Source organism: Heterodontus francisci, chromosome 1 (assembly GCF_036365525.1).
Source record: "Heterodontus francisci isolate sHetFra1 chromosome 1, sHetFra1.hap1, whole genome shotgun sequence".
Taxonomy (NCBI): Eukaryota; Metazoa; Chordata; class Chondrichthyes; order Heterodontiformes; family Heterodontidae; genus Heterodontus; species Heterodontus francisci.
The window spans coordinates 79,480,961-79,504,565 of NC_090371.1; the positions used below are offsets into that span (position 1 = coordinate 79,480,961).

The 23,605-nt window shown below is 43.0% G+C and overlaps 1 protein-coding gene across 1 annotated transcript in view; it reads left to right on the top strand.

The window, feature by feature from the left end:
* spag8 (sperm associated antigen 8) overlaps positions 1-23,605 on the top strand; it is a 67,990-nt gene that overhangs the window by 15,266 nt on the left and 29,119 nt on the right. The gene's annotated exons all lie outside the window — the stretch shown is intronic.

Here is a 23,605-nt window from a genome sequence, read left to right on the forward strand (position 1 = left end):
GTCAGGGTCCTCTCCCAGGCATTATGTGCCTGTTTCGCCTGCAAGAACAAAAGAGAGTGCGTTCAGGAATTGTTATCCTTGATGGCCAATGTCAGCTTCTCTTATTTGTTAGAATCTGCATGTTTCAGTTCTGCATCAGAATCAAGTGGCCTCTGGCTCTCCTGAGACATTCCAAGCTGTTTCAATCTAATATCTCCTAAACTGAAGCTACAGCACTCAAATGGCAACCACAGTAATGGCTGCAATGGTCTGTTTAAATCAGGCCCACTCATGAGCAATCCCACCCTTGTTCCTGCCACTGTGGCCACTAATTTTCCACCAAACCATCTCCATGCCAATTAAGGGGTGCTCCCGTGCTCCCCCCGACCCCTCCCCTCCCCACAACCCCGGGAAACCTGGGGCCCATGACTGCTTCACTGCCCACCTCCCCCATACACACACTGACAGCCCCCTGCTCCCCGGATGCAGGTTCACGACTCAGAAGCAGTCCCATCTTCTGTTTCCCATCCTGCATGAAAAATCTTGACCCAGGAGAGGGAAACCAGATCAGTTTTGTCCCAAAAAGCAACAGGGTCTGCATCAAAAAAAAAGCCTATTGGTTGTGTAATATTTCGGTATGTTCTGATGTTTGGAAATGTTACATAAGTGCAACATCTTTCTTTCATTCTTCTGAAATCCAGGGGAGTAATGGAGGATATACTGAGTGTAGCCATGGTTTAATTTTTGAGGCAACTTTTGACAACATAGAATCGAAGGTGCATTTATCCACTTTATGCTTTTGGAGACTAAATTCCTGGCATCAAAAGCACAAGTTGACAGGTCACATGCAGGAACATAGGAGCAGTAGTCATCCTTTCAGCCTGTTGAGCCTGCTCTGCTATTCGATTAGATCATGACTGATCATCTACCTCAACTTTCCCATGCTATCCCCGTATCCCTTGATGTCATTAGTATCCAGATATCTCTCGATTTCTGTCTTGAACTTCCTGAATGATTGAGCTTCCACAGCCACTGGGGTAGAGAATTCCAAAGATTCACCACCCTCTGAGTGAAGAAATTCCTGCTCATCTCAGTCTTCAATGGTCTTCCCCTTATTCTGCGAGTTTTTAAAAATTCTTTCACGGGATGTGGGCGTTGCTGGCAATGGCAGCATTTGTTGCCCATCCCTAATTGCCCTTGAGAAGGTGGTGGTGAGCTGCCTTTTTGAACTGCTGCAATGCTTGGGCTGTTAGGAAGGGAGTTCCAGGATTTTGACCCAGCGACAATGAAGGAACGGTGATATAGTTCCAAGTCAGGATGGTGTGTGAATTGGAGGGGAACGTTCAGGTGGTGGTGTTCCCATGCATCTGCTGCCCTTGTCGTTCTTGGTAGAGGTCGCGGGTTTGGAAGGTGCTGTCAAAGGAGCCTTGGTGGGGTGCTGCAGAGCATCTTGTATTTGGTACGCACTGCTGCCACTGTGCGTTGGTGGTGGTGGTAGTGAATGTTGAAGGTAATGGATGGGGTGCCAATCAAGCGAGCTGCTTTGTCCTAGATGGTATTGAACTTCTTGAGTGTTGTTGGAGCTGCACCCATCCAGGCAAGTGGAGAGCATTCCATCACACTCCAGACTTGTGCCTTGTAGATGGTGGACAGGTTTTGGGGAGTCAGGAGGTGAGTTACTTGTGGAGTATTCCCAGCCTCTGACCTACTCTTGTAGCCACAGCATTTATGTGGATGGTCCAGTTCAGTTTCTGGTCAATGGTAACCCCAAGGATGTTGATAGTGGAGGATTCAGCGATGGTAATGCCATTGAATGTCAAGGGGAGATGGTTAGATTCTCTCTTGTTTGAAATGGTCATTGCCTGGCATTTGTGTGGCTCGAATTTTACTTGCCACTTACCAGTCCAAGCCGGGATGTTGTCCAAGTCTTGCTGTGTATGGACATGGGCTGCTTCAGTATCTGAGGAGTCACAAATGGTGCTGAACATTGTGCAATCATCAGCGAACATCCCACTTCTGACCTTATGATGGAGGGAAAGTCATTGATGAAGCAGCTGAAGATGGCTGGGCCGAGGATCTCCTGCAGTGGTGTCCTGGGACTGAGATGACTGACCTCCAACAACCACAACCATCTTCCTTTGTGCTAGGTATGACTCCAACCAGCGGAGAGTTTTCCCCCGATTCCCATTGACCTCAGTTTTGCTCGGGCTCCTTGATGCCATACTTAGTCCAATGCTGCCTTGATATCAAGGGCAGTCACTCTCATCTCACATCTGGAGTTCAGCTCTTTTGTCCATGTTTGGACCAAGGCTGTAATGAGGACAGGAGCTGAGCGGCTCTGGTGAAACCCTGAGTGTCAGTGAGCAGGTTATTGCTGAGCAACTGCCGCTTCTTAGCACTGTTGACGACCCCTTCCCTGGTCCCCTGGTTCCAGACTCACCAGCCAGGGGAAACATCCTGTCTACATCCACCCTGCCGCGCCCTGTAAAAATTTTGTAAGTTTCAATGAGATCACCTTTCATTCTTCGAAACTCGAGCGAATACATGCCCAGTTTCCTCTATCTCTCCTCATAAGACAATCCCGTCATCCCAGGGATTAGTCTGGTGAATCTCCTTTGCACTCTCATGTATGGCAAGTATATCCTTCCTTAGATGAGGAGACCAAAACTCTACACAGTACTCCAGGTGTGGTCTCACCAAGGCTCTATAAAATTACAGCAAGACATTTTAATTCCTGTACTCAAAATCCCTTGTGATGAAGGCCAACATACCATTTGCCTTCCTAATTGCATGCTGTACCTGCATACTAGCTTTTAGTGACTCATGAACAAGGACACCCAGGTCCCTCTGGACATCAACATTTCCCAACCTCTTACTATTTAAGAAATACACCTGCTTTCTGTTTTTTCTACCAAAGTAGATAACTTCACACTTATTGACATTATATTCCATCTGCCATGTTGTTTCCCATTCACTTAGCCTGTCCAAGGCCCCTTGAAGCCTTCTTGCATCCTCCTCACAACTTACATTCCCATCTAGTTATGTGTCATCACATTTGGAAACATTACATTTGGCCCCCACACCCAAATCATTGATATAGATTGTGAACAGCTGTGGCCCCAGCACTGTTCCTTGTGGTACCCCACCAGTAACAGCCAGGGATAGGCACTGACATGTTGCACCACAGACATTTGACAAAATTATTGACTCAGCCACGGACATGGGGGCAATTCATCTGTATATTAAGTGTCATGAAGACCCCCACCTGCCAAGAATGAGGCATATTAGTTTTGTCATATGAACATTAATTTTAAACCGTTGTTGGAATAAAGAAATGACTTGTTTTACAAGTGATCACCAGACACTTGGCTGGAGGACATTTGCATACTAAGAGACAGTGCTTGGAGAGACAAAATAATTGCTCACTGGTTCAATTAACAGAGATTGGGCTGGGCAATGGTAATCCACATCTTGTTGGGGTGGGAGACGGCACTACGCGGCCCCCCCCCCCACCCCCCACTGAGAACTTTGAAATTCACAAACGCAGGAGTTTGTTGAAACAGTTAGTCATATGACTAAACTGCTCGCCAATTTGGCGTTTTGATTGTGCTCACAGGACAGTTTGGTGAGACTGCAGATTGTAACTGAACCTGGAACAAGACAGCCTCTCTCCCAGCTGTCTGTCTCTCGCTTTCTCATAAGCCTCCGGACCTACTGAAGTCGTTTAAATGTCAAGAGAGAAAAGACTCCTACATCAAAACAAATTGAAGCGTGCACTGGGACCCAACGAACAGCAAGACTTACCGGCAACAGAAGACTCCACATTGAACTTAAAGGACCGTCAATAACTACCAGATATTGCCTCAAACTTTATTCTTTCTACTTTTTCTGTCTCTATCTGAGTGTGTGTTTATCGTGTATGCATGCTAGCGTAGTCGCATCACATATTCATAGTCATTAACCGAATTGGAATTTAAGATTAATAAACTTCCACCTTTCTTGTTTACATCTAAGAAAACCTGTCTGATATCTTTGCCTTACAATTTGAAAGCAGTGGACAAGGATTCACTGAGGGGGAGCTAAAAACACAGTGTTTCTAAAATTCAACCCTGTTACGGTTAGACCAGGCAAAGGATGACAGGGAACCCCTAGATCCCTAACTCACTTGGTCATAACAAAAGTGTACAGCCAATCTAATGCCATCAAAACACAATCCTATCTAAAACATATTTCTCCTTATAAAGTAGCTTAGCATACAAACATCAATGGAGAGCAGCACAACTGTATTAGTTAGCTAGCCAGCAAAATAATATGCAATTCCAATGTGAATTACTTTTGTTGACAGAATAGGGCTAGCTACGCTATGTCACATGGGGTGGTAGATGGACCTTATCGGATGACCTCTGTGGATTCACACTGTGTCAGGAGTGCAAATTCATCTAATAAACCATAAAACTCAAGGAGAGGATTGTTATTGTGGTTATTGAGGTGAGGCAGTAGAAAAATCAGCAATAGGAAGACAGACGATTTCTCATACTGCTGTTGTCACAAGACATTTTAACCCGTGATGGTCACTGTTTGTGCAACTTCTCCACCTGCTTCTAATATGTGACTGAAGCTAGGGCAGCCAACAAAAGGGCAGTGATCTCTAAATCGGGAGAAATTTATAGGATGGAGCACACTGTACTTCAGAAGATTCATGTAAAACAGAACAGTAGAGTGGGAGAGGAAGGGAAAGAGAGATTAACGGTAGGTAGCCAAGAATAGTTTATTCTTGACAGGCTGTTAAACTAGGTCCTGGATTCTAAAATACAGAAACAACAGAATCTCTCACAGACAAAATGTCATTTGCTCATCAGAGCTAGTGTCAAAATTAGATAAGCACAATTACAAGTAAAGAGCACCCTTCAGTTCCTCCAAAAATGATTCTTTTGAATTCACAATGTCAAGATCTCAGACTATCACTGTCAATTCTGATTCACCACAGATAAGAAAATTATTAACAAAAAGCTTTTCTGCAAAAGGTTGAGCAGTTGTTGCTTCATGTATTATTCAATTATAAAATGTTTAGTCACTATCTGTAAGATTGTACTCCAGACTAACCAATTTATGTCCAAGCCAAATCTCTTACCTGTTAGCGTTTATAACGTAATGTAATTACATGATACAGACAACTTTCAAATGACATTGGCCACTCAGGTTATCTGCCCTCAAAATGGATAGGAAATGATGCACATTGCAGTTACTGATCTTTGGCATACATGTAAAACTTGTCCTTTAATCCAATTTGCAGCAAAAGATTAGTTAATGACCATTTCTAACATGGTCATTGAAAAATAATAAAGTTTTACATTTGTCTTCCTTGACACTTTTTAAAACAGCAAATGCAGCATGGATTTTGTTAAGTAATCCTAGACAATTCATAGATTAATGTTTATGAAATCTATCCATTACATTGTATTTAGAAACTATTGTATATGGGTCAGCAGCATCCTGTTCTTGCCAATATCATTCATCCCCAATACACCATATTCTTGTATTCATGAGGAACATACAGTGCTGACTTCTGGAGATACATTAGATTCTCTTGCTTATTTTTTCCTCGATGAAAGTTCTGGAACAATTTGATTCCAAATGGTTGGCAGCGGGAATTGTGACATCCATATAGAAATAAAAGTCAATGGGAAATTTCTTACCCATGAAATTACCAGACACAGACCCCAAAATTATTTACTGCAGATTGGAAGGTAGCAAATGTCACCCCACTATTTAAGATGGGAGAGAGAGAGAAAACAGGGAACTACAGACTTGTTAGCCAACATCAGTAGTAGGACAGTGTCAGAATCTATTCTAAAGGATGTGACAAATGGACACTTGGATAGTAATGATATGATTGGGCATAGTCAACATGGATTTAAGAATGGGAAATCATGTTTGACGAACTTGTTTGAGTTTTTTGAGGATGTTACGACCAGGTGAGAAAGGGGGCTAGGGGTTGCGTCTCAGCCTTTTCCTGGTTCGACCAGAACAGGGTTTAATTTATAGAACACCATGTATTTAGCTTCCCCTCAGTGAATCCTTGTTCACTGCTCTTCCTTTGTAATGGCAAAGAAATCAACCAGACAGGTTTTCTGAGATTTAAACAAGAAAGGTGTAAGATTATTAACCTTAAACTCCAATTCGGTTAAAATTACAAAGAATACGTGACATGTCCATGCTAGAATGCATACATGATGAACACACACGCAGATAGGGACAGAAAAGGAGAAAGAATCAATGGGAAAGGTTTGAAGCAATAGATGGAGTTCATTTACTGTCTTTTGAGTTTGTTGTAAAGTCTTTGATTGCAGTTCGATCTTGCCATCTCACTGGGGCCCAGTACACACTTTCAAACTTGTTTTGATGGTTTCCGGTCTTCTTGAAATCCAGTTGCAGTTTCTTCTTTTCGTGAGAGAGAGAGCGAGAGAGGGAGAGACCTTCCGTTTGTCTTCAAATTACAGTCTGACCCAAACTGTTCTGTGAACACAATTCAAACCAAACTAGCAGGCCAGTCGTGTGACTAGCTCTTTTTTCGGGAAAACTTGCCCGGCATGTTTTGTGGATTATTTCAATCTTAGTAGACATCCTCAGTAGGGAACTGAAATGCTGACTTTCACACAGTCAATGTGTTGTGATCAAAATCCATTTGGTTAATTGAATCAGGGAGCAGTTCCATTGTCTTCTCTAGGCAAGTGTCTCTTAGAATGCAAATGTTTCCAGCCACTGTCCTGTTAGAATGTAGGTGCAGCCATGTTTTCAGTCCAGTAAGAGCTTAAAACTAATGTTCCACGTGGCGAAATAAATATGCTTCATTCTTGGCAGGTGTGGTTTTCATCACAAGAATGTTAATAATAGAATTGAGAAAGGGGAGTCGCTGCTCATGGTATACTTGGATTTTCAGAAGGCTTTTGACAGAGTCCCCCACAAGAGGTTGGTTCGTAAAATTAAAGCACATGTGATAAGAGGTAATATATTAGCATGGATAAAGCATTGGTTAACAGGCAGAAAACAGTGGGAATAAACGAGTTATTCTTGCACTGGCAGGCTGTGACGAGTAGGGTACCGCAAGGGTCAGTGCTTGGGCCTCAGCTGTTCACAATATATATCAATGATTTGGATGTGGGGACCAAATGTAATATTTCCAAGTTTGCAGATGACACAAAACTTGGTGGGAAAGTGTGTTGTGAGGAAGATGCCAAACGGCTTCAAGGGGATTTGGACAGACTTAGTGGGCAAGAACATGGCAGATGGAATATAATGTGGAAAAATGTGAGGTTATCCATTTTGGTAGGAGGAATAGATGTGCAGAGTATTTCTTAAATGGTAAGAGATTAGAAAGTGTAAATGTACAAAGGGACCTGGGTGTCCTTGTCAATAAGCCGCTGAAAGCTAACATGCAGTTGCAGCAAGCAATTAAGAAGGCTAATGGTATGTTAGCCATTATTACAAGAGGATTTGAGTACAGGAATCGTGAAGTCTTGCTTCAATTGTATAGAACCTTGGTTAGACTGCACCTGGAGTACTGTGTGCAGTTTTGGTCCCCTTACCCTAGGAAGGATATTATTGCCATAGAGGGAGTGCAACGAAGGTTCACCAGACTTGTCCCTGGGATGGTGGAACTGTCCTATGAAGAAAGATTGGGGAAGCTGGGCCTGTATTCTCTAGAGTTTCGAAGAATGAGAGATGATCTCATTGAAACCTACAAAATACTTAAAGGGATAGACGGGGTAGATGCAGGGGAGTCTAGAACCAGGGGACATAATTTCAAAATAAGGGGGAAGCTGCTTAGCACAGAGATGAGGAGAAATTTATTTACTCAGAGGGTTGCAAATCTTTGGAATTCTGTACCCAGAGGGCCTTGGAAGCTCAGTCATTGAGTCTGTTTAAAATAGAGATTCACAGATTTCTAAATACCAATGGCATAAAGGGATAAGGGGATAGTGTGGTAAAAAGGCATTGAAGTGGATGATCAGCCATGATCATATTGAATGGCGGAGCAGGCTCGATGGGCTGAATGGCCTACTCCTTCTCCTATGTTCTTGTGTTCCTACCCCGAATCCCATGTGCTCTAATTCTGTTTACTAACCTCCTGTGTGGGACCTTATCAAAAGAACAAAGAACAGTACAGCACAGGAACAGGCCATTCGGCCCTCCAAGCCTGCCTACCTGATGCCTGCTTAAACTAAAACCTTCTACACTTCCGGGGAACGTATCCCTCTATTCCCATCCTACTTATGTATTTGTCAAGATGCCTCTTAAACGTCGCTATCGTATCTGCTTCCACCACCTCCCCCGGCAGCAAGTTCCAGGCACTCACCACCCTCTGTGTCAAGAACTTGCCTCGCACATCCCCTCTAAACTTTGCCCCTCTCACCTTCTGAAAATCCAAATACACCACATCTACTGGTTCACCTTTATCTATGCTACAAGTAAAATCCTCAAAAAACTCCAACAGGCTTATCAGACATGATTTCCCTTTCATCAATCCATGTTGACTCTGTCCAATCATATCATTATTTTCTAAGTGTCTAGTCATCGCATCTTTCATAATAGATTCTAACATTTTCCCTTCTACTGATGTCAAACTAACAGGTCTGTTATTCCCCATTTTCTCTCTCCCTCCTTCTTAAATAGTGGGGTTGCATTTGCTACTTTGCAGTCTGCAGCAACCGTTCCAGAGTCTATTGAATTTTGAAAGATAAACACCAATGCATCCACTATCTCTATAGCCACCTCCTTCAATACTCTGGGATGTAGCTCATCTGGTCCAGGGGATTTATCAACCTACAATCCAGTTAATTTTTTGAATATTACCTCTTTATTAATGCCAATTTCTTTTAGCTCCTCATTTTCACAAGTCCCTTGGTTCCCTCATATTTCTGGAAGATTTTCTATACCTTTCTCCTTGAAGACAGACACAAAGTAATTGTTTCATTTATCCACCATTTCCTTATGCTCCATTATAAATGCTCCTGTCTCTGCCTGTAATGGACTCACATTTGTCCTTGGTAATCCTTTCTTTTTCACATACCTAAAGAAGCTTTAACATCTACCTGCAATCAAGGACTCTACAGTGAGCTCAAAGAATCATAAAAAAAATTCTATAAACTCTGGAACGGTTGCTGCAGACTGCAAAGTAGCAAATGCAACCCCACTATTTAAGAAGGAGGGAGAGAGAAAATGAGGAACAACAGACCTGTTAGTTTGACATACCTAAAATCCGCCTTCATGCTTCTCGCTAGCTTGCATTCATATTCATTTTTCTCTTTCTTTGTCAGTTTCTTGGTCATCTTTTGCTGGATTCTAAATTGCTCCCAATCCACAGGCTTACCACATTTTCTGGCAACCTTATAAGCCACTTCCTTTGATCTAATGCAATCTTTAACTTCTTTTGTTAGCCACAGTTGATTCATCTTTCCTGTCAGGTTTTTGTATCTTAGAGGAATGTATATTTGTTGTAGATCATGTAATGCTTCTTTAAATACTAGCCATTGCCTGTTTACTGTCAAATCTTTTCGTGTATTTTTCCAATTCACCATAGTCAACTTGCCCCTCATACCTTTATAGTTTCCGCTGTTCAGACGTAAGGCACTAGTTTCAAAATGAACTATATCACTTTCAAACTTAATGTAAAATTCTATCATATTATGGTCAATATTTCCCAAAGGGTCCTTTACAGCAAGTTTATTAATTACACCTGTTACGACCAGGTGAGAAAGGTGTCTCGGGGTTCCTCTCAGCCTTCACTTGGTCTGACTGTAACAGGGTTTTAATTTTAAACACACCATGTTTTTAACTCCCCCTTGATGAATCCTTGTTCACCGCTTTCCAATTATGAGGCAAAGAAACCAGCACAAACAGGTTTTCTTAGGTTTAAAGAAGAAAAGTTGAAATTTATTAAACTTAAACTCAAATTCAGTTGACACCGACGGATACACGACATGCATATGCGATACACACATGCAAGAGCAGAAGAAAAATAAAGTGGAAAAGTTTGTGGCAATATCTGAAGAATTTTTGTTATGGTTCTTCGAGCTCACTGTAGAGTCCTTGATTGTAGGTAGATCTTAATTTTCGTTGGGGCCCAATATTCTTCTTAAACCTTGTTCGCTGTAGGAGACTTTTCTCACTTGAGATTCGTGTGTCTTCAGTGGATTCAGATGCTTGTGAGAAAGAGATGGGAGCAGACAGGAGGGATCTCAGTTCAGGAGCAAACCGACTTTCTGAGTTCAAACTCTCTGTGTCCAGTTCAAAAGAAAACCCTGGAACAACCAGGCAGTCATGTGACTAGCTGGTCTAACCAGTCCTGGCACTTGTGGATTGTATCCTCCTTCGCATGCCCTGGAATGCGCTTCCTCACATTCGATGTCTGTTTGTATGTAAATTTTTTTTCCAGCCGCAGCTGATCTGTTAACAAGTCATTTACTCGCTCCAACAATAATTAAAAATCAATGTTCGTGACAAAATTGATGTGACTCATTCTTGGCAGGTGGGGGCCTAGCATGACACCTCCACACCCAGCGGAATGAAATACGATTTGAGAAAAGTGCATTTCATTAACAGGGTCGAGAGAAAGTATAAGATACGGAAAAAAACCTGTGCATTTCTCTCATTCATCCACAAATCCAAAAACGTATTAAAATTGACCCTTTTTTGGCATCCCAATAAAGATTTGGTGCTTTTTTGGGGAGGTTTCTCTTCCATTTGCCAATTTCCATGGCTGCCTAGGGTCTTTGTTCCCGTTGAGGTAATTTATTTTCCCGGGCGAGTCAGTGGTGGCCGGGTTGATCCTGAACTCTCCTTTAGTGCCTTGCTGAGTCATGCAAAGGATTTTGACTTCAGGGGGATGGGTGGTTTTCTTTTTTCTGACTGCAGGGGAGGATTCTTTTCTAATTTCGCCTTTGTCCCAGAGGACACTGCTGCCTGAAGGTAATTGTGCAGACTCTTCTGCATTCCCCTCTGATACTTTGACTCGGTAAGGCATCACCCTCATGGTTTCTCTGCCACCTAGAGGTCTTTCTTTGTCTCTGCAGGTTCTTGTAAATGCTGGTAGCAACTCTGCTGGGGTGCCTGTAGTGTCTGCATTCACAAAGGAGGATGTAGGGGGTTTTCATCTGGGATTCCTCCTGGACTTCCTTTAACCTGCCCTCTTGGTCACTTTGTCCCCTTCCCTGTCTAACCCTTTTCCAGCCGTGACTGCCTGTCCCCTTTTGATCTCGGCGGGGGACCCTTACAGTTCACCAACCCTCTGCCGGAGGGTCCTCCTAACACCGGTACATGACTTAGGGGTGCAGGTTTCACTGTAGGTTGGGGTTTCCCCTCAACCTGGCACATGTGGCAACACCTGCAGTACTCCACCACATCTTTGTGGAGTTTTGGCCAGTCAAATTGCTGTCTTATATGGCTTTGATCTTTCGTATACCGGCATGTAAAGCCACCTTAGTCCCGTGGGCCCTTCTTAATATTTCTCTCCGGTACCTCTGCGGCACCACTAACTGGTTTACTATTGTCGATTCCTTGCTCTCAGTCAGTGAGGAGAACTCCATTTCCTCATCAGTACCTCATTCTTTAAATAGCAGCAATCAGGGACTCCCTTGCTCCACTTTCAGACTGGGCAGCCTCTGCTAACTCTCGCAATACTGGGTCGGCTCACTGAGCCTCAGCTAGGGAAAATCCATTTAATTCATTTCCTGGGTCTCTTAACTTTCCAAAGAAAGTCTCCGATAGACAAACCTGATCATCTGCCTGCAGTGCTAATTCAGTCTCCTCTGGGGGGGCTGGTTTCATCATGGCCGGATCCACTGCACATTCAGGGAAACTGCAGGTGTCCTCCTCCTGCCACTGCCCTGTCTCTCTGACCTCCTGCAGTCTTTATTTCACTACTGGCCAGGCTACCACCTTCATCCCCGCCAGATCATTGCCGAGGAGCAGGTCAACCCCATCCACAGGCAAACTAGGGACAATCTCTACGGTCTCTAGTCCTGAAACTAGGTCGCATTCCAGGTGCACCCAGTGTACAAGTACAGGCATACACTGTCCTCCAATACCATTCACCACCATTCTGAAGGGAAAGTAACCCCATACCCCTCGAGTGGGGCAAGCAAGCCCATAGTAATTCTCAGGGACACAGGAGCCGCTGGATCCCTTTTACTGGGATCTTATTCTTACTGCAGTTAAAGCCACAGCTTGCTCTGCTGTACTTTCCATCAGGTTCCCGTCTTCACTGAGCGGGTGTGCCCTAATTAATCCTACCAGTTTTCCCTTTAGTTTCCAGCAGTCAGCTTTTAAATGCCCTGCTTTATTACAATGGAAGCACACTGGTCTCCGGGTCTCACTCTTGCTCACAGCACCTCCCTTTTTGGCTAGAGGAGGGCCCGTGTGTCTCCTGCTTTCCTTTCTTTCCCAGGACTGCTAAGGATCCTATCACCTTCCTACCCTTTGTCCTTTTCAGATTTCTGGGGTGACTAGGAAAGGTTCTCCCCTGGGAAACCGACTTATAAATTAGAGCAAATTCATCGGCCAGAACGGCCACTCTCCAGGCTCTCTGGACCCACTACTCCTCTACAGGGGTCTTTATGGAGAGTGGGAGAGAGTGTTTAAATTCCTCTATCAGAATGACTTCTCTGAGATTCTCATAGCTGAGCTGTACTTTAAGAGCCCTCAGTCGCTGGTCAAAAGCCGGCTGCTTACTTCTTTCAAACTCCAGATAAGTTTGATTAGCTTGCTTCTTGAGGGTTCTAAACTTTTGGCGATAGGCTTCGGGTAATAATTCATATGCTCCGAGGATAGCATTTTTGGTCAGTTCATTATTTGAGGAACTCTCATCTGGGAACAGGGAAAAAACCTTATGGGCCTTTCCAGTTAGCTTGCTTTGTAGTAAAAGAGACTCGGTCTCAGCTGGCCATTTTAGCTGCCTTGCCAGTTTTTCAAAAGACACAAAAATCGTTTCTACATCTTCCTCATTGAATATTGGCATTAATTGAGCTAGTTTTAACAATTCTGTACCCAGCCCTGAATTATATTCCTCTATATTGGCCATGCTTTTACTGGGGTTACTCTGTCACCCCCTCGTTAACTCAAGCCGCTTCAGCTCTCTTTCTTTGCATTCCTTCCGGAATAATCTTTTTTTCTCTCCTCTCTCTCTCATTCCTTCTCCTGTCCTTCTTTTTCTTCACATTCCTTCTGGAAGGCTCTTTCTTTCTTCCTCTCCTGCCTCTCTCTTTTTCCTCTCTCTCCCTTTCTCTTTCTGTGTCTTCTAATTAAAGTTGCCTTTGTTCCAATTGTATCTTTGCTAGCAGTACCCTGTCTGGGTCTATTTCTAACCCTGTTTCTGCTTCTTCAGATTCAAGGAAAAAATGGTTGGCCACTAACCTTAGGAGTTTAGATTTCCTAGCCTAGCCATGTACAGTGATCCCACACTGCTCAGCCATTTTCCTCAACTACCCCATGGACAGTGCTTTTAACTTATCCCAAGTTATTTCAACCTGGCTTGGAGAGCTACTAGCTTCAGTTGCAGACATGTTAGTATTCAAACACACAGAACCACAAGAAAACCTGTATTGAAATCTTGCTCTTTTTTGATTTGGAACAATGTGGCTTCCCAGGTCCAATTTCTCTCGTTTGTCTGTGGGTCAATTCTGCACGCTAGCCCCCAACTTCTGTTACGACCAGGTGAGAAAGGTGTCTCGGGGTCCCTCTCAGCCTTTACCTGGTCTTACCATAAAGGGTTTTCATTTTAAACACACCGTGTTTTTAGCTCCCCCTTGGTGAATCCTTGTTCACCGCTTTCCAATTATAAGGCAAATAATCCAGCAGAAACAGGCTTTCTTAGGTTTAAAGAAGAAATGTTGAAATTTATTAAACTTAAACTCTAATTCGGTTGACGCCTATGGATACATGACGCACCAAACCTAGCATGCATATGCAATACACACATGCAAATAGAGACAGAAAAGAGCAGAAGAAAAATAAAGTGGAAAAGTTTGAGGCAGTATCTGAAGAGCTTTTGTTATGGTTCTTCGAGCTCACTGTAGAGTCCTTGATTGTAGGTAGATCTGGCTTTTCGTTGGGGCCCAGTATTCTTCTTAAACTTTGTTTGCTGTAGGAAACTTTTCTCTCTTGGGGTTCATGTGTCTTCAGTGGATTCAGAGGCTTGTAAGAAAGAGATGGGAGCAGACAGGAGGGATCTTCTCAATTCAGGAGCAAACAATCTTTCTGAGTTCAAACTCTCTGTGGCCAGTTCAAAGGAAAACCCTGAAACAGCCATGTAGTCATGTGACCAGCTGGTCTAACCAGCCCTGGCCCTTATGGATTATATCCTCCTTAGCAGGCCCTGGAATGTGCTTCCTCACCTTCGATGTCTGTTAGTATGTAAATGTTTTTTCTAGCCACGGCTGATCTGTTCAACAAGTCATTTCCTTGCCCCAGCAACAGTTAAAAATCAATGTTCATGACAAAATTGATGTGCCTCATTCTTGGCAGTTGGAGGCCTTCATGACAATCCCTTTCTGATTACATAATACAAAATCTGAAATAGCACAATCCCTAGTTGGTTCTTCAACATACAGCTCCTGAAACCCATCTCATACACACCCCAGGAATTCTTCCTCCACAGCATTAGTGGTTAGGTTTACCCAGTCTATAGATAAATTGAAGTTGACCATTACTACTGTATTACCCATGTTACATGCACCTCTAATTTCCTGATTTATACCGTGCCCAACATTACCACTGCTGTTTGGTGGCCTATAAACAACTCACACCAAGTTTGCTGCCCCTTGCTGTTTCTTATGTTCCATCCAAATTGATTCTACATCTTGATCCTTCAATCTAGGATCCTCTGACACTAATATACTGATCTCTTCCCTTATTAAGAGCGCTACCCCACCTCCTTTTCCTTTTTGCCTATCCTTCCTAAATTGAATATTCAGTTCCCAGTGGTGGTGACCCTGTAACCATGTCTCTGTGTTGTCAATTAAATCATTCCCATTTACCTCTATTTATGCCTTGAAATCATCTACCTTATTGCAAATGCTGCATGCATTCAGGTAGCGTGCCTTTAACTTTGTCTTTTTAACATTATTCTGCATTCTGATCCTATTTGATGCTTGCCTTCGCTTTGTCTGTCTTTTAGTTTAGCTTACTACTTTTCTACTTCCTGTTACCAGTTTTGCTTCCCTCCTATCTTCCCTTCCTCCCACAATCAGATTATCAATTCCCTTATTGCAACCTTGCTCTTTTGCCTTCTCCTATAACTCTAAAGATAACATCTTCCCTCACCTGATCCCTTGCCCCCACTATTTAGTTGAAAGTCCTCTTTACCACTCTAATTATATGACTCGTCAGACCAGTGCTGCCAACATGGTTCAGGTGAAGACCTTCCCAAAGGTACAGCTCCCACTTTCCCCAGTACTGGTACCAGTGCCCCATGAATCGGAACCCAATTTTCCCACACCAATATTTGAGCCAGGCATTTAACTCTAATCTTATTTACCCTACGCTATATACTGCCCCCCTACTACCATTACATTCCTTTTTACTAGCCCTGCTTGAATGTCTTCCTGTACCATGGTGCCATGGTCAGTTTGCTCATTCACCTTGCAGCCCTTGTTCTCATCCATACAAGCTGAAAGAACCTCAAACCCATTAGACAATTGCAAGGGTTGAGGCTCCTCCATGTCTGCCTTCTTGATTCACTTACCAGCCTCACTTGCACTCACACCATCCTGTCCCTGACCACTGACCAAATCAGAAGACCCTATCCTATGGGGTGTGATGCCTTCTGGAACAAAGTGTTTAGGTAACTTTCCCATTCCCTGATGCATCACAATGTCTATAGCTCGGCCTCGACATAATCAACTCTGAGCCAAAGCTCTTTGAGTCATAGACAGCTCAGACATGGTTGCTGTGAATCACACTGGTGTACACCAGCTGCCACATGCTGCCCTGCCATCCTGATTGTGTTTTAAATGACGAATTAATTATTTACTTAATTTTTTAATTAATGCCTCTTCTCACCAGCACTTACTGTACTAGCTTAAACTTTGGTAATACAATAAACCTTACTGCTTAAAATAAAACAGTAGACTCACCAGCTTCTTACTTCCCTTCTGCTTGCATGTCTTAACAAATTATAAGGTAGCTACTTAAATTTTAATTTTACATTTTTCTAATTTCCAGCTATTAACACACACACCCTAACAGTATTGTACTAACCTAGTTTTTTACAGATACTCTCGAGCAGCAGTTACTCACCAACCAATTCCCTTACAGCTTTCCTGTGCTGTCACTGTTTGACTTGTTTTCAAACTCAGTCAGACAAGACATTCTGACCGGTTGAGTTAAGGATATCCTGTGTTCATATTATTCCTAAATCATGCGGAGCAGAATGCTTTTATTAAAATGAATTGGTGGCATCATTGTGTTTTAGCTGATAAGCATGAGAGAGACTGAAATGGCAGAACATGTCTGCCAGCTGAGGTGATTGCAAAATTCCTGCAGTGCTATTCAAAGCGAACATGAAATTTCCTGGACAACATTGTCCATCAATCTCCACCAATAAAGACATATCTTGTCAATCGTTTATTTCCTACTTTTGGGATCTGGTTCTGGGAAAATTCACAGAATTACAGAATTGTTACAGCACAGAAGGAGGTCATTTGGCCTATTGTGTCTTCTCCAGCTCTTCAAATGAGCAATTCACCTAATGCCATTCCCCCTCCTTCTCCCCATAACCCTGCACATTCTTACTTTTCAGATAACAGTCTAATTCTGTTTTGAATGTGTCATGCAGGCCGCCCACCTGCCAAGAATGAGGCATATTAATTTAGTCATACAAACATTGTTTTAAACTGTTGCTGGAGTGAGGAAATGAATTGTTAAACAGATCAGCCGTGGCTGGAAAAACATTTGCATATTAACAGATAGGGCTTGGAGGGACAAAGGGGCTATTCCCTGCTCCAATTTAACCCACAATGGACTTTGAGCACCAGGTATTGTGTGTAAGAAGAGACATTCCAGGGTCAGCTAAGACGAGAGAATGCACCAACAGACGTAGTCAGACTGGCTAGTCACATGACTACCAGCTTGGCAACCTGAGGTTTTCTGAATTGTACTAAGAGTTTGAATTAGAAAAGACTGTTTGCTCCTGGCATGAGAAGACCTCTCCTGTCTGCTTCCATCTCTTTCTCACAAGCCTCTGGGCCCACTGAGGACACATGAACATCAAGAGAGAAAAGTCTCCTACATCAAACAAGATTTAAGAAGAATACTGGGCCCCAACAAAAAGCAAGACCTACCTACAATCAAGGACTTTATAGCGAGCTCAAAGAACAGTAACCAACACCATATTCAGATATTGCCTCAAACTTTTCCACTTTATTTCTTCTGCTCTTTTCTGTCTCTATCGGCATGTGTATATCGCGTATGTATGCTAGCATGGGCGTGTCGTTTATCTGTAGGCGTTAACTGAATTAGAGTTTAAGTATAAATAAAGTTCAGCCATTTTTTCTTTAAACCTAAGAAAACCTGTTTGGCTCGTTTCTTTGCCTAAAAATTGGATGTTATTGAACAAGGATTCACTAAAGGGAGCTAAAAACACGGTGTGTTTAAAATTAAACTCTGTTATGGTAAGACCAAGTGAAGGCTGCAAGGCAACCCTAGACCCCTTTCTCACAGGGTCGTAACATATGCCTCGATTAAACCTGCCTCCACCACACTCTCAGGCAGTGCATTCCAGATTCTAACCACTCACTGTGTGAAAAAGTTTTTCCTCATGTTACTTTTGGTTCTTCTGCCAATTACTTTAGATTTGTGCCCTCTCATTCTCAGTCCTTTCAGGAGTGGGAACAGTTTCTTCCTAACCACTCTGTTCAGACCCCTCATGATTTTGAATACCTCTATCAAATCTCCTCTCAGCCTTCTCTTCTCCGAGGAAAACAATCCCAAATTCTCCAATCGGTCTTCATACCTGAAGTTAGAGCATGGCTACCTGACCCGAACCTGACGGGACCCGACGGCATGTGTCAGGTTCGGGTCGGGTCGGGTTGCTCATCTGGGTCCAGCATTCGGGCTTGGGTCGGGCCAGGTCGGACACACTCTTAACACTCTAAAAGCCTTGTGTTACAATTGTGTTAGTGAAATACTGGAAAACGCAGATATTCTGAAGTGTGCTTCCAAGTCTGCTTGGTATTTCAACTTACTGTGTAGTGGGATAATCTGTCTGGGCACAACTCCATTGGTTTCTGTTTAACTAGTGACCAAACAATCACTAACTTCTATGGTAACAATCTTCAGCTCACCACCTCCAGTGCGTGGCTCCAATCTTAATGTACTTTATAAAGAACCTTTCAAGTCCAGGTACAATTTTTGTTGCTTATCTGCACAAGCTTAAAAAGTGAAAAACGGAAGCTAGGTTAACTGAACGTCCCGGTGGTCGGGTTGGGCGCGGGAAAAAATGAAAGGACTCCGGCCTTGTTGGGCTTGGGTCGGATGTGATTCTGTCGGGCTCAGGTCGGGTTTCATTTGCAGACCCGAGCTGGCCTTTACCTGAAGTTCCTCATCCCTGGAACCATTCTCATGAATCTTTTCTGTACTCTCTCCAATGTCCTCACTGCTTTCCTAAAGTGCGGCACGCAGAACTGGACGCAATACTCCAGCTGAGGCTGAATTTAGTGTCTTATACAAGTTCAATATAATCTCCTTGCTCTTGTACTCTATGCCCTATTAATAAAGCTGTATGCTTTATTAACTGAGCTCTCAACTTCACTGACTTATGCACATATACCCCCAGGTCCCTCTGCATCCCCTTTAGAATTGTGCCCTTTATGTCATATTGTTTCTCCATGTTCTTCCTACCAAAATGAATGACTTCACATTTCTCCGCATTGAACTTCAACTGCTACTTGTTCGCCCATTCCACCAACTTATCCATGTCCTTTTGAAGTTCTACACTATCCTCCTCACAGTTTGCAATTGTTCCAAGCTTCGTATCATCCACAAATTTTGAAATTGTGCCCTGTACACCAAGGTGCTATGTTTACCCGCATATTTTGTTTGGGACATTTTACGACATTGAAGGCTTTGTACAAATGCAAGTTTCTGTTGTTAATAATTCTCCTGTGAAGCACCTGGGGATGTTTTGCTATGTTAAAGGTGCTATACAAATACAAGTGTTATTGCAGTTGCGTAATGCCAATGACTGCAGTTCTAGGGCAATCCATTGGCTGTCAAGAGCTTTGGCATGTACTGAGGATGTGACAAGGCTCTGTATAAATGTAAGCTCTTTTAACTGATATTCATAATCAAAGAGGCGCCAAGAATGTCACATGCAGGATTTAAAAACATTTCTGTTGCAATCAAGCGAAATTCTGTATAAAGGACCACTAATATCATCATTTAATCCTTTTCTTATTTACCTGGTGAATGGCAGCACTTTGCTTTCTTGAAACTATGTGCAGTTATTTTCCTTTGTATTGAATGATTTAAGCAATCTCATTCTCTGCACATTGGCAGGATTCTTGGCCTGCTCGTTTCTCAGTCACAAATTACAAGCACTCAACTGTGAAACAAATGCATTAAGTACAGTACTGCACTGGTCCATCACTGACATCCTGTTCATGATGGCAGTCGAAGGTTGTTTGTAGCTGAGTTACATTGGCTAGCAGAGTATTGGCAACTTTACTCTGCAGCTGACTGTGCTGTATCTGATCTGGGATTGCTTTGATGCTGATGATAAATTTCTCACTTTGTGCCTCTGGCAAGGAGCCTCACGGCTATTGATAATCAGGTGATTGCAGCACACAATGGGCTGAAATGTATGGGCTCCCTAGGGATGGGAACGGAGGTAAGAAGCCCATAAAATTGTGAGGGAAGGTGGGGCTGGAGTGCCCTTCACCGTCCCAATGCCCTGGGAATTAATCTGGGATGGGGAAGGCTGAGGATGGTCTTCCCACCCAGAGGCCAATTGAGGCCCTGAAGTGTTCAATTCATGGCCACTTAAAGGCCTCTTCCCGCCCAGCGGGTGGTGGGGGAGGGGCTCCACCACATGGGGAGGTCGGCCTGTAAAACAAGATGGCCTCTCTCCAGGATTGGGGGAGCTGGGGCCTCCTTGAGGACATTTTGTGGCCCGTGGAGGGGCCCCAGCAGCGAAGGCTGCCTCACCTATAACAACATCCCCCGTCCTCAATGTCCTCCCTCCTTCCCACCTCACTAGTGCCTGCTGGACTGGTCCTGGTGACCCCGCCATGCTTACCTGGGATCCAGGGCTCCAGCGATGGTCCTACTCCCTGGCCTCTTGTGGTACTGGCAGCGGCCATCACACCTGGTAGCGCTGCCGATACTATGGAGCCGCCGGCTCTATGATTGACAGGTAGCTCTTGGAAGCGGGATCCCCGTCCTTAAAGGGACACTCTGGTGCCAGGCAGTTAAGTGCCTGAGCACGGTTAAATAGAGTCATAGAGTTGTACAGCACAGAAACAGGCCCATAGGCCGATTGTGGCTGTGCCAGCCATCAAGCACCTAACTATTCTAATCCCATTTTCCAGCACTTGGCCTGTAGCCTTGTATGCTATGGCGTTTCAAGTGCTCATCTAAATACTTGTTAAATGTTGTGAGGGTTCCCGCCTCTACCACCTCTTCAGGCAGTGCGTTCCAGATTCCAACCACCCTCTGGGTAAAACAATGTTTCCTCAAATCTCCTCTAAATCTCCTGTACCTTACCTTAAATCTATGCCCCCTGGTTATTGACCCCTCTGCTAAAGGAAAAAGTTTCTTCCTATCTAACCTATCAATGCCCCTCATAATTTTGTATAACTCAATCATATCTCCCCTCAGCCTTCTCTGTTCTAAGGAAAACAACCCTAGCCTTTTCAATCTCTCTTCATAGCTAAAATGCTCCAGCCCAGGCAACATCCTGGTGCATCTCCTCTGCACCCTCTCCAGTGCAATCACATCCTTCCTATACTGTGGTGCCCAGAACTGTACACAGTACTCCAGCTGTGGCCTAACTAGCGTTTTATATAGCTCCATCATAACCTCCCTGCTCTTATATTTCTATGCCTCGGCTAATAAAGGCGAGTATCCCATATGCCTTCCTAACCACCCTATCTACCTATGCTGCTGCCTTCAGTGATCTATGGACAAGTACACCAAGGTCCCTCTGACCCTCTGTACTTCCTAGGGTCCTACCATCCATTGTATATTTCTTTACCTTGTTAATCCTCTCAAAATGCATCACCTCACACTTCTCAGGATTAAATTCCATTTGCCACTACTCCGCCCATCTTACCAGCCCATCTATATCGTCCTGTAATCTAAGGCTTTCCTCTTTACTATTTACGGTACCCCAATTTTCGTATTATCTGCGAAGTTACTGATCATACCTCCTATATTCACGTCTAAATCAGTAATGTACAGTAGAGCTGGGAACTGTGAAGAGAGAAACTGAGTTTAATTCGATCAGAACTGATGCTGCCTGACTTGTTGAGCATTTTTGTAATTTTCTGTTTTATTTCAGATTTCAAGCATCTGCAATATTTTACTTTTGTAGAAAAAAGATAACTGATCGGCTTAAGATAATGGGATGAAATCAACTTCAGATTTCCGATGTGGTTTTGTTCATAAGCGTTTTAATAACCTGAAACAACAGCTCAGACTCCCTTTTTTCTACTTCACTGACCATCTGCAACATTTAATTGCAAAGCAAGTAGCAGGTTATTGTAAAGAAACAATTCTGTTTGCGCCCAATTCTTCTTGGTAGTTGAGATAATTATAATTACACATAATTGTAGGATCGTCTATGGGATATAATCAGGATCATAGATTTAAATATCCTTAAATCAACACCTATTATTTTATTGTGCCATGTGAATCACCAGAAGTGAGTTTTGTGGCAATCAAGTAAAATTGTAAAAAAGAATAGTCGTCTTTCAATAATGACTGTAATAACTTCAAATTTCAAGTAATTAACAACTATTATCATCATTTGTCACTTTATTTATTTAATCTTATTGGTCGATGGCATCATTTTATTTTCTTGAAACCGTACAGATGTTTTGGCCTATACTGAATGCTTTAAGGAGCATCTATTTCTGCATGTTGAAAAATTTTGTCCACCACTGATTGCCATGCGGGTGGAATTATGTATAATTCACCTTGATACCAGAAAATCTAAGGGTCCAAGAAACTAACATCTCAAACATTGTTATTTTTAGGCACTGTTATCCATGTTACATTTTTGCATTTTGGCAGGTTGGTTTGAATTACGACATAAAACCAAGAGCAGAACATTTATTTCCAGTTATTACTGAAAGTAATGTCTGTGCAAGATATTGATCTGAAGTTGAAGACAATGGCCTAGAAATGGGGCCGCATCTCTCAGCCCTCAGGATGTGCATGCAAACTTAGGACTGGAAGTGTGCCAACTACCATATTAAGTAAGGACAAATAAGAAGCGACCTTTACTCACATCTGAAGCAAACATTAATATTTTTGCAAATAAACAGCCTAGCACCTATTTGAGGACCCTGCTCCAACAGTAGTTTGCCTTGAGGCAGTTGCATCATTGCAGGATGTACTCAGGAAAACCAGCCCAACTAAATGTCTATCAATCAAGAAGATAAATAATTTATCTGAATGTGGAGCCAGGAGAAGCTGAAATGCTCATTCCATCTCCACACTAAAGGACCCAATCATCCTTCCCAACACCCCTCAACCTCATCTCGACCACTCTCCACCCCCAATCCACCAGCCCTGATCCCTGATCACCCTCCTCCCCTCCCTGGACTGACCCCCTCACTAGCAATGGTCTGATTCAAGGAATGCTTAGCCCACCGACAGACTGTAAGGTCAGCATGTCTGCCAAGTTGGATCGCATGAGTTTGAGGCTGCAAGCTTGAGAGATCTGGCTACCAAGCACCTGTCACACACAGCAAAACATCTGTCCGCCTCCTCTGGCTTTCAGTGCACCTATAACAACTGAGACTCATCCATTGATTCAGCAGGAAATGCCATTAACATACTTCTCTTTAGTAAAGCATTTCTTAAATACCTCTGCCATTTATTGATAACCATCTACAAACTGACAATCATCTCCTTTCAGATGTTGCCTCACTTTTAATAATTATTGATATACTTATAGGAGAGGAGGAAGGAGTTAATGATTTCAGTTCATGCCAAGTTCACTGAAAGTTGACAGACCATTTAGAAGACTGAAATTGGTCATGGCGCCATGTGCTACAAAAGGAATAAAAAGGTCATCTATACATTGACACCTGATCATGGGACATCTAGGAACTTGCTGGAAAGTGAGTGCATGTGGATGTCAGGCAAGGACAGCATTGGTGCATGGCTGTGACACTCTCTACAAGTCAAATAGCACTTACTGTGTGGGTCTATGAAGAATGTTCACTTAGAAATATGAAGAGGGAGAGTGAGTTTTTTGTAAATGTTGATTCTGCTACAAGAAGTATATGTATATGAAATGTATTGTAGATTTGATTTTGTAATCTCAAATGCAGTTTGTTCTATTTGATCATTGACAAATTGTGTTAAGATGTTGGTGAATACTCATGTGGTGCAATTTAATAGC